The following is a 10,488-nucleotide window of genomic DNA, read 5'->3' as shown; positions in this document are numbered from 1 at the left end:
TCTCCACACTGGCCCAGCAGTTTCACGGTCATATTTAATAAATGCACTCCTTTCCCCAAAACTAAAAATTTAAAAGTAAAACTTTCTGAGGACTTTTCGTTTGTTTTGGCTATCATGAACGTTTTTCTATCTTGTAGGTATTTTGTCTGCTATTCCTATGAAGAAAGGAGAACAAAAAAAATTTTTGAACCCTCTTTATAGAGGTGCATCTAACTTCCCTCTCTTACTTTCCCCCTTTGGACAATCTGGCCTTCTCTAGAGGGAGGGCTGGCGTGAAAGGGTTAAAGGTTCTCTGGTCAAAATAGCCCAACAGAAGGAGCTGGGCCCAGAGCTGAAATCTAAGTGCTAATGACCGCTGCCCTTCACCCCGCTGCTGTCCACCGGCCGGACCTGCGGCCGGGTGGGGCCCCGGACTGGGAGAGAGCACAATGTTCTGCATTTAACATTTGAACTTCTCCTATCCGAGGCAGCAGGCCGTTTTGTCCTGGGGTCGCTGACCCTGGCTCCCCCATCAGCTGCCCTGAAACCTTAATTGAATGACAGATGGTCATTTTCGGGGGCGCCAGAAGCTGCGGGCGGCCAGCGGCACGGGGGCTGCGGCCCCAGGCCCCGGCAGTCCTGCCCGGGCTCTGCCAGCAAGGGGCGGGCGGCAGAGGTAGCAGGCGCCATGCGGAGCTGGCCCGGCCCGCGGGCGCGACGGGGTCTGCGGACGTCGGGCTAACGCCCGGCAAGAGCACCTGGAGGAAACCCCGGCCTAAGAGGCCGCGCGGGCGATCACTGGGTCCTAGCGTCCCTGCCAATTCCCAGACCGAGGGCCAGACGCAGACTAGGCCAGAGCTAGGCCACCCAGGAGCCAGGCCCGGCCTCCGGCCCTGGAAGGCGGCAGAAAAGGGACAAAACCTCTGTCTTTCTAGGCCGAAAGCATGAGTTCCAGCATCCCGGGTCCCCACGCGTCGTGGTCTGGGGCCAAGACCGCTCACAGTCGGCGCCCAAGCCCAAGACGCCCATCCTGGACCTGGGCCTCCAGCCAGGACCCGCGCGCAGGTCGGGAAAAGGCCAGATTCCGCGTGCTGCCTACCCTACGTGCCCAGCAGCGCCTTCTCGTCAGTGCCATGCCCGGCCGGAACCCACGTGGGCCTCCACGTCCCGGCGGGCCGCCAGGTGGGCCCTGGCTACTGGCCACCCCGCCACCACCCGGCTGCCCGGAGCTTTCTGAGCTCTGGGGTAAAAGATGGGCGCCCCAAAAGGCCCCCGGAGGCACCGCAGCCCAACCGTTCTGCCTCAGCCGCCTGCCGGCGCCCTAGTGTCCTATTTCTTTAAAATAAAAGCTGCGAGCCCTACAATTACTGGGATTACAGTGAGCGGGTATTGATCCGCAGCCGGCATTGTAGGATCAAGCAGGCGGGCGGAGGCAGACATCGCCGCCCCAACCCCCAGCCGCCGACGCCTCCGCCTCGTCCGGCAAAGTGAAAAAAAAAAAAATCTAAATGTTTGATTTCAAACGCACCATCAACACCTGCTGCAAAAGAACGAGCCCCCCCCCCCCCCCCAACACACACACACACACCCTCCCGTCCACACCTCCTCCCCTCTCCGCCCGTGGGCCTCCCAGGCCCTAGCGAACTACGCCACCACCTTCAGTCTTTTATTTTCTTTTTTTTTCTTTTTTCTTTTTTTTTTTTTTTTAATTACTGAGGGAAAATGTACACATAAGCAAAAAAAAAAAAAAAAAAAAAAAGCCGCCCCTGCAGGCGCGAGCGGGGGTGGCGAGGAGGCAGACGAAGGCGGTAATGCAACCCTAATGCATAGATAGCTGACATCAACTTCCGTCAGGCAGCTCCTGGAGATCGAACCTTTCGATTGTAACTGGGACAATTTGCATAGTGATTCCCTTTCAGAGCTTTCCCGGGTCCATAACAAGCCCAGGCAGCTATTCAAATGCAAGTTGCATCCCCAAATGCGAGGCTGGCCTGACCAAAAAGAGCCACTCGGCGCCCGGGAGAGGCGAGACTCGCGCTCGGGTTCTCAATCCTTCTCTTTTCTCCTTTCTTTTTCCCTTTCTCCTCTCCGGTTCCTGATTTAGCTGGGAGCTGTTTATTTATGGCTGCAAATGTGTGTGTGCAAGAGAGAGAGGGAATTGATCTTTGCCTGGACTTAAAGATGGAGCCGAAGGAGCTGGAGGGAATTTGGGCTTGTGCGTCTGGCCCAGACCCTGCGCGCCTAGAGGGGCCATTGGGCGCCGAGCCTGACGTCTATCCTCCCCGCACCTCTCACCCCGCGACCTTGCGGGAATCCGCGGGCCCGGATGCTGCCCGTCTGACCCTCCTGCCCCAGGCCCCGGCTGCAGAGAAAGTCTTCGGGCAGGAGGCCATCCTGTCTCTGTCTTTAAAATGAGCACAATAAAAGGTATCACCTGCGAAGTGTGCGGATTACTTTTTTTTCCTGTGCACGGGGCGTGTTGTGGGGGTGCGGGGTGACTTATAGGTTCGGGGGGAGGGAGGAATTAGGGGGCTTGAAATTCAGTTCCCTGTTTCTCTATTTATTTCTCATTTGAAATTATGCAGATTGACTCTCCTTTCCTTCCCTCCTAGGGGGCAAATCCTCGAACGCGAACCTGATCTCATGTCACAGAAGCAACTTGCCATGAAATCCGCTAATGCGCCGCGACTCGCCCACCAGGGTAAGCCAGTCTCACAGGCGTATGAAGGAGCGGGGGCGTTGGGGTGGGGGGGAGAAGTAGGGGGCGGTAGACCGGAGCAAGGGCTCCGGGGGCCTGGCCACGCTGGTCCACCGCCGCGCTTGTGGCCATGCAGACAGGGTGGAAGCCAGGGGCGGAGGGCAGTGGCCGCGTCACGGCCCCGGGAGCCGAACGGGGGCGCCTCCTCCCAGCCTGCCAGTCCCGCCACGGCAGCTAACAGTTCCTCCCCGCGAGTTTAAAGTAACAAATGAGAGGGGGGCCCCCCGAGCAGGGTGTAAATAACACGGGCGTGCCCCGAGCTAGTGGCCACTACGCGAGCACGCGTCTGCGGTTTGTGCGTTTCTCCTGCCAGGCAGCGTGCGGCCGCCAAACTGCACCTGCGTTTGTTAGCCTTGTAGAAATGGAGCTCGCCGGATTCCCTCACCCGGAGAAATCCCCAAACTGAAACTTAACTACACTTTCCTGGGCTGGTTCATGGTTTCATAATCTCCCAGGTTTGCTGGCTGTCTCGCCAAATCCAAGCTAAACCTGCTATAAACACAGGCCACTGACTTTGCAGCACTGACCGATAACTCGGTGGCAAAATCAGCTCCTCTGGTCAGAGGGCATTAAAGCAGCGGCTGAATTCGTGTTTGTTTTTTTGAAGTGGTCAGAAAAATGTAGTCTTCTTAAACCTACAAAAACAGCCAAACACATTTTCAAATGTGCTTTATTTGTATCGGTTCGATTGCTGGAAGCTGTCTGGCGGTGAGCTTTTCCGTTGCGTGTGGTTTATGCAGAGCACCCGGAATGTTTTTCTCATCTTTTACGTCTTGGTATCTTTTAAAAATGTAGAATGTGTCTCTGTTTCACAGTATGTTCCTTAACAACCAGATATGTAAGAAAACGTTTGGGATTGAGTGGTGAGAAAAGCAAACTGGAAAGTGCAAATAAACCCAATCCAAATTGAAAACAAATTAAACATGAAATGATTATGAAAGAAGATGGGGGAATTAACTTGTCTGGAAAAATCGAGTTTAGGGTCTGATCTTTACAGATTTAATGACAACACAGAACAAATTCAAAGGAATTAACTCTATTCTTTTGCCCTCTTAGGCATCTGGGTCAGATGCACATTTTGAGGCATTTCAAAGGACAAATCAGCTTTGGGACACTTGCATACTTTTTTGGTAAACTGCAACCAGTTACGTGACCTTTAATCCTGGTGGAAAACAATTTAAAATGTATTCCCGGCTTTAGGAAACAAAAGAAAAATTTTAAACCCTGGCAGTTAAATTATTACTGGTCTCTACAGGGTTAATTTGATGTAAATCATCTACTCTCCTGAGGCAGAAGGTGGAGGCCTGGCATTCTGGAAGGGTCAGTCAAGTGGTGACAAAACTCTCTACCTTGGGGTTTTGAGGGGTATTGGGTGGCTCTGAACCTGGCTTTGGGTTTGTTACATCTCTCGCTCTCTTAAAACAGTAACTCAAGATGTAAGTAAAAGTGTTTTCATTTTTTATTGATCCCGCTAACATCTTTCATTATCCAGCATGTAGCCACAGCAAATTATTGCTCATTTGATACTGAGAATTCTATTGACCATCGCTTTCGTTGGAGAAAGAATTCTAACTACTCGGCTGCTCTGTCATCAGTCAGAGCTAAGGCTGAGGACTTTCCACGACTAAAACCAAAATAAATTGAGCCTTCTGCCTCCAGAAATTGATAGAGATGTGTTCATTACATTGGGCCACATGAACATGCATAGAAATCTGCTTTTTACTCTCCCAGCCTTGCCCCTACTCAGGCAATAGGTCAGCCCCTTTGGAACAGAACTGTCTATTTGAAGGACTGGGCATTCGTTTGCTTTTCCTGTATCCCTTCTGGCAACTTCTTTCCAGCTCTGGCCAGGTTGGGGCAATGAAATTAAGCAATGGGAGACTCCTCCTCAGTCCTGTGGTCAAAGCCACCTCGACTTGCTTAAGCTTACAGAAATCATTAAAATCTAAAAAAAAAAAAAAAAAAAAAAAAAAAAAAACCTCCTAAAATGTCCAGATAAGTGACTTTACGGTCTGGATATAATTTCCTAAATTAAACTGCTCCACCCCCATCAAGACCCCACATAATCAGAGAGCTAAGTTGGGAAGTGAAGGTTAAGCTCTGAGATATGCGCCTGTTCTCTCTGGAAATGGGCGTCCAGCGGGAATGACAGGCCTGGGCGACTCGTGCACTCACACTAGCCCAAGCGAAAAGGAAGTCTGGGCCTAGAGAAGGCCTGACCTTTGACCCTTGGCCCGACAGCTCCGGGGCGCTAGAGTCTGCAGAGGGAGGCGGATTGGGAGACAAGGCTAGAGAGGGCCCCGCAGGGCAATAGGAAAGGCTGGGTTTCTTCCCCGGGAAGCTAGTGGAGGAATCTACCTTGACACAGAAAGGAGCTGGAGCTGCCCCACAGCAGGGACCACCCGACGCCCGACCCTCGGGCTGCCTTCACCATCCCAGAGGCGGCCAGGGCAGGCCTGTCTGTTGGAACCCACGCTCCCTTGCCGCCTCCCTTCCAGCATCTGGGGAAAAGGCTCCCTGACTCAAGGGCGTTCTGGCCCTGCACGACAAGGGCGAAGAGAGACAAAAGTCGAACCCAACAGCAGGCGGCGGCTGAGCTGGCGGGTCTTGGGCCACTGCTAGTCCAGCGTTGGCGTGCAGCGGGGCCTGTCACATTTACAAGTAACAAGGGACCACGTCCGCTTCTCCTTAAGCCCTGGACCCCAAGAGGAGGCCAGGACGACCTTGCAGGAGCCATGCCCCCTGGGGATTCTATGGAGGAGATGGTTTGGTTGGGTTTCATTTGCACCAATACCAGGAGATGAACCCTCTCGGTTTGGTTTCAGAACAAATGGAGGACCAATTAACGCCTGTACAAATTAGTCCCTGGCGTGTGCAACCCGCCGAACGACACCAGTTCCAAATCCGAAGGCTCATTTAGGGGCTCTCAGGGACCCGGCTTGGTAGTTATTTTTCCAGTGGTGCTGTTAAGTGTGAGTGAAGGTATTTGCACTCTCGCGGGCCTCGCTCCGAGACCCCTGGCGCAATGGGGAGCCACTTTGTTCCGGAGGAAGGCAGCGGATGAATGGGAGCCCTGGCTGCGCACGCTGTACCGTAATCCAAGAGCAGCAGCAGCAGCATCTGAAAGACGCGGGTAGTCTGATCCGGCCTGGGGAGGGGAAGGGGAGTGTAAAATGAGATACACACTGGATTTTTTTAGTTTTTCCTTTTTTGTTTTTAACGTAGATAAATAACCCCATCGTCCGTGTAATTAGCCCGTTCCCAATGAAGTCATTTTCCTCGAATGCACTCTCTGCTTGCCACACTGGAGGAATCCAGCCCACAGAGGTTTCGGAAACCCAGTTTGAGTGATTCCAGCCTAGACTGAAACCCTGCGAACCTCCCAGGAAAGAGAGCCCGGCCCGGGCCAAGCAGTCGGACACACACACACACACACACACACACACACACACACACCCCGGCGGTGTAGCTCTTCACAGGATGGAAGGCTGGATGCGGATCTGGGAGGCTGTGGCTAAGCGAACCAGGAAGACTGTGAGGGAAACCAATACAGCAGTGTCATCTTGAAAGTTATTTGGAAGAACAGGACCTGGAGTCTGGGTTTGAGTCAAAAAATTATGAGCAAGGGACAGATTACCCAGTATTTCTTTGGAGCCAGACAGAACTGAGACCTGCCCAGCTGAACCAGCTTGGTTTGGATTAGGAAATTATTCTCAGACACAGTAGCACACACATCCTCTGACAGCGAGCTCACTCCTGGGCAGTGGGCTTCTGGCTCTGCCACTGCTCTCCACAACCACCCTACAGGCCTCCTCCAGGTTTTGCCAGGCAAATGAAACGAGCAGAACTCGATAGTAAATTATTTTGTTCAGCTTTCTCTCTTTTTATGAAAATAAAAGGCAACACTTTGTCATTTTTAATCACATAAGCAGACAATAAATCTAATTTTGATATTGATTATTTTCCAGAATCCGGTGATTTTTTGTAGTGGCTGTTGTGTTTCCTTTCTGAAGAACGGCTGTTTTCTTGTAGACAGTGTGGCAATGAGGCTGCCTCTATGCAGGCTGGTGCTTATCTGAAACACGTTGTGGACTTTGAAGCCAGATAGCTGACAAGGGATTCTTCCTGAGTGGCAGGAAGTTTGGATTTTGTCTGAGACAGTGATTTGAATGGGCCGCCCCGGTGCCCTAGACTAGATGTAAGGCTTTGACAGTGCTTTTAGGGGTTACAGCATTTGAGATTGACAGGTTTAAGTTTTTCTCAAAATAAAATCAAATAAATAAAAATAAAAACAACCCCCAAATCTTGCTGATGTCAGGGGCCCAGATGGCACCATGGGAATATTACTTAGCAAGAGGAATGCATCCTCCACGGATGTCAGAAACGTACCAGGCTCAGGAAAGGGGCAGGACCCTGCACGGGGTAAGGACTGAAGCCTAGCTGAGAAACATTAGGAAAGGCCAGTTACTGGGAAAAGGTCCCAGGAGCTTAGGTACCGCCTCTGCATCCTGAGGCTTACCTGGCGCTCTCCTTTCTTTCTCCTTTTTTTCAGGAACAGGATTAGTTTGTTGTGTCAAATGGACTGGCACCTTTCATATGAAAGTCTGGAGGTGCAGAGACCTGCACGAGGCTCCCCTGTGGAGAAGGAGGGAGGGGATGAGAGAAGAAAGCTAGGGAGAAGGAAAGAATAAGATAGGGGTGGAGAAAAAGAAAGAAAAAAGGAGGGAGAGGGGAAAGAGAGAAGAAAATAAGAAAGGAGTGGTAGAGAAGGAAGAAAGGAATGGAGGGAGGGAACCAAGGAGAGAGAAAGGAAAGCAGGTAGGAAAAGGAAGAGAGAGAAAGGAAGACTGGAGGGAGAGAAGGAAGAAAAACAGATCTTAAAAGACCTAATAAAAAAACACAAAATTACCAGGTCTTTTCTAGGAAATTGTAATTGCCCTGGTGGACCACCTGGGCCTTTGCGTGCAGTACCAGACGGCCTCTCCTCCCTTCTGAGGCACAGAACAAATGACAGCCCGGGCGTAAATTAAAAGCCCCTCAACTTCCCACACCAATCCGAAAGACTGAACTCAGGGCACCCCGGACCATACCGCCAGGCCGGGACACCACCGGCTACCCTAGCATTGCCGCACCGCCCCCATCCCACCGCGGCCAGGGTTCGCCCCACTCCCTCACCCAGCTTCGCCTCCAAGGACCCAGGACCCTAGCTCGGGGGAGGGGACCTGGCGGCTCTACCCCCAGCAGTGGGGGATGGGACCTCGGGCCTGAGATTGACCCTCGGGGTCGACCTTTCCCGGGGTCCTCCGGATTTAGCCTTTCTCTCCCCCACCCCCTCCGTTTCTCCTCCTCCCTTTCAGTGGCCCTCAACTAGGGGAAAACGGAGAGTGGGTCGATATTTGGGGCCAGCGGGTAAGTGGGGGCGGCGCCTGTGCGGAATTACAGGAGAACTGGGCCCAGACCTGAGCGCTCACTCTCCTCTAGCCCGGGAACAGCTAGCCTGGAATGTCCTGCGCTTGCTGGGAGCCTTATGCCAAGGCCCAATTAAATCCTGGGCCTGGTAAAGAACCCACGGAGGCACGGGGGACGGGGGAGGAGGGTGAGCGCCTTTTCCGGTTTTCCTACAGTGTTTAGAACGGTTTCTCTTCATATAAAGCCTTCCCTCTCCTGCTCAGGCACCAGGCACCGTTTGCATTTGGGGGATCCCGAAAGCCTTGGCCAGATGGGCAGGAGGCCACAGTGCAGAGTCCGACCTGGGACCCCAACGAGGCCACAGCATTTGAGCAGGTGCCAAGAGAACCCGTGAAGAAAACGAACCCAAATCCTAGACCGCTGGTCACCACTAACCAGGCTTTCTGTCCCCGCCTGGACAGCAGGGACTAACCCTGTCCCTACCCCATTCCACCAACTTCCCAAAGCTTCTGCGACCAGCGCCCCAGAGGGCTCTTCCGGCGGGGACGGAGGAAGAGGGGCGGCAAGCCGGAGGCTGCATAGGCAAGCGGAGCGCCCCCCGCCCCCCAGCTCCCCGTGGCTTGGGGTTTTCGCGGTCTCCCCAGCTGGAGCCGGGGCCGCCAGGAGCCGAGAGCGTTAGGTTCAAATGCATCAAGGCTCTGAAGTCATTTATCCGGTTTCATAAATAATTTTCTTATTACACTTAAGCCCGATTCCTGCCCCCTTCCCGTTTTTATTGCGGGGTTTCAGCGGCTAAAAAGTTTCTAAGTCGGGTAGGACGTTGTTTTCCTTTTTCCATCATTAACATCATTAATATAAGCTATCAATAACCCTGTCGTTGGGAGCCGAGTTTCACGGTATTGATCCACGCAGCTATTCATCTCTGCCATGCAAGACACGGAATAATTTTCGCATTACAGTAGCTTGGATTTGCTTTTAATTCATATTTAAAGCTGCAACCGGCTCAGTGGAGCGCTCTGCGAAAGACTAGAGGCGCCTAATTAATAATAAGTTAGAAACGAAGGAAGGCACCAGCGAATAAATAATTAATACAGACATCTATGTCTCTTTGAATATTGCTCCTTTAAAAATTTAGACTTACCAGGACCATACTATAAGTCTGCAATTTATATTGTGGGGATGATTTAAGAAAGCTATATTTTTTTCCTTGAAATACAATACTAAATTATTCACAGTGTTTTGCAAACCTAAGTTCCTTCATTAGCCAGCCCTTCCGGTCTGTTCCTTCCAGGTGGAAAACACCAATTTTTAAAAATAATCAAAATCAGAATCATAAACTTTCAACAATAACTGCCAGCTGAGATTAGCTGCAGGTGGCAGCTACGTGAGAGCAGAGTGTGGGGTCTCCTGCCCTAGGGAGGTGCTGGTGGCTGTCACACAGCGGAGATTGTTAGGGAAGGAAAACAAAAGCATAAGTCATTGGCCAGTGACTTTGGGCATTCGCTGGTGCTGGAAGGGACGAAGTTTGAGGTAAACTGGAGGTCTTCAAATGGCCCAAGAGAAAGGAGGATGGCATTTTGAATGTCCCAGATTCCACTCATGGCTGAAAAAAAATAAAATGAAAGAAAGAAAAAGAAAAAAAAAAAATCGGGAGTTTTAGAGAAGGGCTGTTGACAGCCAGCCAGGATTGGATTCCAGACTAGCCAGGGGCTGCCAGTAGACTAAAGGTGAATAACAAAATTCGAGGGGGTAGGAGTGACTGAAAATCGGAGGAGGTTTTTGTGTGAGGATTTGTTTGCAATGTTGTTAGCAATATTGATTTTTTTTGTTACTCAGATTAATGTATGTTAAACAGGAAAATACAGGCATTAGTCAAATACATTATAATCATCTATTGTTGAGAGCGAAGTTTCTCAGGTGGGTGATGGAGACCAGGGACTGTGAGGCAGTTCTGGGGGCGCATAAACATCCCAGGCTCAATTTGGGGCAACCAGAGCCCCAAATGTGGAAAGGAAGACGCAGTTTTACCTCCAGCACACTCCCCCTCGCCCCCTTTTAGAATTACAGCCTCTTATTTAACCAAGGCACTACCCGAGTGCATCAGCCTCCAACCTTGTCCTCCCTGCTGAGCTAAATAATTACCAGAATTAAGGAGTGGAGATGTTCTTGGCCACTCGGGTGGCCCAAACTTCCACAGTCCCACCTCCAGGTCTCTTGGCCCTGGTAAGCATCCTTCCAACCCTGTGGAGCCTCGATTCAGGGCTGGGGGGCTCCTGCAGCCCAGTCGTGGTGGCCTGAGGACCAGGCATGGCGCACAACCAGACTGTCTATACATACACAGG

The 10,488-nt window shown here is 51.7% G+C and overlaps 1 non-coding gene across 1 annotated transcript; it reads left to right on the top strand.

Annotated features, from left to right (window-relative positions):
* The first annotated feature begins 1,896 nt into the window (after positions 1 to 1,896).
* On the top strand, positions 1,897 to 6,694 carry LOC107130210 (uncharacterized). The gene is made up of 3 exons (XR_001492065.3): positions 1,897 to 2,406; positions 2,592 to 2,680; positions 5,963 to 6,694. It is a non-coding gene; the product is annotated as an uncharacterized protein (transcript).
* The last annotated feature ends 3,794 nt before the right edge of the window (positions 6,695 to 10,488 follow it).

Source organism: Macaca fascicularis, chromosome 7 (genome assembly GCF_037993035.2).
Source record: "Macaca fascicularis isolate 582-1 chromosome 7, T2T-MFA8v1.1".
NCBI lineage: Eukaryota > Metazoa > Chordata > Mammalia > Primates > Cercopithecidae > Macaca > Macaca fascicularis.
The sequence above is the reverse complement of the archived record's forward strand: the minus strand, read 5'-3'. Positions and strand labels throughout refer to the sequence as shown.